Source organism: Mandrillus leucophaeus, unplaced genomic scaffold (genome assembly GCF_000951045.1).
Source record: "Mandrillus leucophaeus isolate KB7577 unplaced genomic scaffold, Mleu.le_1.0 Scaffold22, whole genome shotgun sequence".
Lineage (NCBI taxonomy): Eukaryota > Metazoa > Chordata > Mammalia > Primates > Cercopithecidae > Mandrillus > Mandrillus leucophaeus.
This window is the reverse complement of record NW_012102254.1, coordinates 298,784-303,384: the sequence shown is the minus strand read 5'-3', so window position 1 is coordinate 303,384 and position 4,601 is coordinate 298,784. Positions and strand designations below refer to the sequence as shown.

Here is a 4,601-nt window from a genome sequence, read left to right as displayed (position 1 = left end):
CCGGACACGGTGGCTCACGCCTGTAATCCCAGCACTTTGGGAGGCCGAGGCGGGCAGATCACGAGGTCAGGAGATCGAGACCATCCTGGCAAACACGGTGAAATCCCGTCTCTACTAAAAATACAAAAAAAAATTAGCCAGGCGTGGTGGCGGGCGCCTGTAGTCCCAGCTTCTCAGGAGGCTGAGGCAGGAGAATGGTGTGAACCCAGGAGGTGGCAGAGCTTGCAGTGAGCCGAGATCGCGCCACTGCACTCCACCCTGGGTGACAGAGCGAGACTCTGTCTCAAAAAAAAAAACAAACAAAACAAAAAAAAAAATTAGCCGGGCATGGTGGCAGGCGCCTATAGTCCCAGCTACTTGGAAGGCTGAGGCAGGAGAATGGCATGAACCCGGGAGGCAGAGCCTGCAGTGAGCCAGTAAGCAGAGATAGCGCCATTGCACTCCAGCCTGGGCAACAGAGCGAGACTCTGTCTCAAAGAAAGAAAAAAAAAGATAGCCACATATTTCATAATACATCTTCCCAAACAGAGAAGCAGCTTTTTAATATTCATTATATTTTCTATGCTAATGAACCCACTTTAATTTTTGCTGCACTGTCTTCAGGTAAAGTACCAAAAAAAGGAAACCAAAATAGCCTAGGTATATCCTGCCTAGTATGCTGCTTGGCCCTGGTCCATACAACATCTTCTAGTTGAGCATAAGTCTTTATAAATAAGTTTCAGAATATTCACTAGCTAGGCATCGTGGTACACATGGGAGGCTGAAGCAGCAGGATCCCTTGAGCCCAGGAATTCAAGACCAGCATGGGTAACATAGCAAGACTCTAACACACACACACACACACACACACACACACACACACAAAACCGGAATACTCACCACCAAACCAATTTTTTGTCCGAATTGCAACTATAAAGTCTCCAAATCAGTCAGGGACCATTAAATTTAAATGTGCAAAAAAAAAAAAATTTTTTTAAGTACTTACATGATCAAATACATATTGAGTACCTACAGAGTAAGACCATGTAGTACATTATTACTAAGAAAACAAAAATTTGTTCTCTTGCCTTCAGAGAACTGAAAGTCAGCATAGCCCAAGAAGTTAATGGTGAAACAATGAAATATTACAAACTGAGCTACGCATAATAGGTGAGCTGTGGAAATGACTTTTAATGGGAGAGGGAATTTAAGGGATGAATACTTATCAACAAAAGCACTGCCTGTGGCTCCCAGACATTAAAGCCTAGAACACTTAGCTAGGGCTCTGACACAAGCGACTATACAGTCAGTTCTCATTACTGATGGTAATTATGTTTTATAAAGTCACTGTGTACAATGAGTTACTGAACACTGAGTCACTGCACCTAGATAAAATAAATGTTTAAATTCCTGTAAGCCTCTGGTCACATTTCCTTTTTTTTTAAATAAACTGTTAACCAGGGGAAGATGATCTAGTCATATTTTCATCAACCAATCAATATATAACCTTCCAGATCTACACACATACAATATAAAACCTTTTAGGTATGTTTCTGTTTAAAGACACCTTATTTAATATAAATTACTGATGCATTAACACTGAACTCATAGTCAACAGCATTACAACTCAAGCCTGAACAAAACTTACCTAACACATTCGTTGTAAGGTAATCAAAGCCTTCTTGTGCTTAGAAACACCAGGCAGCACTTCAATACGACATTTGGGGGCCATTGTAAGCATCAAAATCACCAACAAGGCCAGGTGCAGTGGCTAATACCTGTAAGCTGTCTCAAAAAAATAAAAAAATAGGCTTCCGGTGGCCAGCTTCATTGGGAACTATGGCTAAACATCATCCTGATTTGATCTTTTGCCGCAAGCAGGCTGGTGTTGTCATTGGAAGATTGTGTGAAAAATTTGACAGCAAATGTGTGATTTGTGTCCCTGCACTCTGGTACGCGTATGTGATGACTGTAACTACGTATCTTACTGGGGTGCTGTGTGATCTGTGGGGGCCCTGGGGTATCCGGCGCCTATTATTGTAAGGAGCGCACCATCCAGGAGAAGGATAGAGATGGCTGCCCAAAGATTGTCAATTTGGGGAGCTCTAAGACAGACCTCTTCTATGAACACAAAAAATACAGCTTCAAGAAGAGGTGATTAGTGGGTGGACCTTTCCTCCCCGCAATATCAAGCTGCTGCAGAGGCTAGAAAAGATGCCTACTACTACCAGCAGAAAGGGAGCAGAGCCCAGAGCATCACCAGGAGTGCCTGCTAGTGTACTGGCAGCTTGCCACCCCTCCTTTCCCTTCACCCAGACACGTGGTAGGGATGAAAAACGATTCTTCAAAGAGCACTCTGGCACACTGTATTGGAGAAAACCTGATAGATTAGTCAGGCCAGGCACGGTGGCTCACGCCTGTAATTCCAGCACTTTGGGAGGCCGAGGCGGGTGGATCACGAGGTCAGGAGATCGAGACAATCCTGGCCAACACGGTGAAACCCCGTCTCTATTAAAAAAAATACAAAAAAAATTAGCTGGGCGTGGCGGCGGGCACCTGTAGTTCCAGCTACTTGGGAGGCTGAGGCAGGAGAACGGTGTGAACCCAGGAGGCGGAGCTTGCAGTGAGCCAAGACCGCGCCACTGCACTCCGGCCTGGGCGACAGAGTGAGACTCTGTCTCAAAAAAAAAAAAAAAAATTGATAGATTAGTTAATGGTTTTTCTTGAATTTGAGAAGCAAAGATCTGTTCTCCATATTGATATGTTCTCCCTCAACCAAGATCTTCCAAGAAATAATATTTTAGTCTTCTGCTTGAGGAGTTGACTGTGAAGCTACACTCAGTGAAAAACATGTTCTTGCAGCAGCCCCAGTGGCAGCTGTCCTTGAAGAATCTTTGGTGTGTGGTGGGAAGCTATCAGAACAAGAAATGTAGCCATTTACTCTTTTAACACTTGCGCTATTGTCATGTTATTTTCCTTCTGAGAAACTGGAAATCCTTTCTGTTGCTATTACATTAATAAACTTGGTGTTTATTTTCTGGTAAGATAAACAAAAATGAAAATAACCATTAAAAATCACCAACAAAAAGCAAATCAGGCCAGCTGCAGTGGCTTACGAATGTAATCCCAGCACTTTGGGAGGCCGAGATGGGCGGATCACTTGAGGCCAGGAGCTCGAGACCAGCCTGGACAACATGGTGAAACTTCATCTCTACTAAAAATACAAAAATTAGCCAGGCATGGTGATGCATGTCTGTAATCCCAACCACAAGCAAGGTTAAGGCAGGAAAATTACTTGAACCTGGTAGGCAGAGGTTGCAGTGAGCCGAGATAGCAACACTGTACTCCAGCCTGGGTGACAGGGCAAGACTCAGTCTCAGAAAAAAAAAGCAAATAAATGCCAAAAAAAACCATAGTACTAAATAGACCAAGAAAAGGACACTTATTTACAATATGGTAATTGAAAAGAAGACAGCAGCATGTTGCCTTGTCTAACCTCAGCTGGGAACACACAACTCAACATTTTTGTCACTCTGTGCATATCTATAAATGATAGCAAAAGCACCAAAAGTATTGATTTTGGGGTTACAAGTAAATTTTAGCAGGTTTGCAAACTTGAAAATACAAACTCCGTGAATAATGAGGATCAACTGTATAATTACGATTCCATTTTGGAAACTTCTAAGAATCGCAAATTTAATCTACAGTGATAGAAATATCAGCACCTGTCTGTGTCCAAGGAAGCAGGCTGGGGTTGACTGGAAAGGGAAATAGGAGTACCTTCTACAACTAACTGACATCTTTTCACTGGGCCAGGCACAGTGGCTCATGCCTGTAATTCCAGCACTTGGGGAGGCCAAGGTGGGTGGATCACTTGAGGTCAGGAGTTCAAGACAAGCCTGGTCAACATGGCAAAACCCCATCTCTACTAAAAAAATACAAAAATCAGTCCATTGTGGTGGCACATGCCTGTAATCCCTGCTACTCTGGAGGCTGAGGCACAAAAATCACTTGAACGCAGGAGGCGGAGGTTGCAGTGAGCCAAGATGGCACCACTACACCCCAGCCAGGGCGACAGAGCAAGACTCTATCTCCAAAAAAAGAAATCTTTTCACTGAAGTGAAATAAACATCTGTTGGGCCAGGCGCAGTGGTTCACACCTGTAATCCCAACACTTTGGGAGGCCGAGGTGGGTGGATCGCCTGAGGTCAGGAGTTCGAAATCATCCTGGACAACATGGTGAAACCCCAACTCTACTAAAAATACAAAAATTAGCTGCGCATGGTGGCATGTGCCTGTAGTCTCAGCTACTTGGGAGGCTGAGGCAGCAGAATTGCTTGAATCTGGAAGGTAGACGTTGCAGTGAGCAGTGAGCTGAGATCCAGCCACTGCACTCCAGCCTGGCGACAGAGCGAGATTCCATCTCAAAAAAAAAAAAAGAAAAAAAATGCCGAGTTTGGTGGCTCAGGCCTGTTATCCCATCACTTTGGGAGGCCAAGGTGGGTGGATCACGAGGTCAGGAGATTGAAACCATCCTGGCTAACACAGTGAAACCCCCTCTCTACTAAAAATACAAAAAATTAGCCGGGCGTGGTAGCACACACCTGTAGTCCCAGCTACTC

At 44.3% G+C, this 4,601-nt stretch overlaps 1 protein-coding gene and 1 pseudogene across 4 annotated transcripts in view; one reads left to right on the top strand and one right to left on the bottom strand.

Annotated features, from left to right (window-relative positions):
• The window catches only part of IP6K1 (inositol hexakisphosphate kinase 1), a 77,159-nt gene that overhangs the window by 63,667 nt on the left and 8,891 nt on the right, over nt 1-4,601 (bottom strand). The window lies entirely within an intron of this gene.
• On the top strand, nt 1,819-2,366 carry LOC105540337 (annotated as a pseudogene).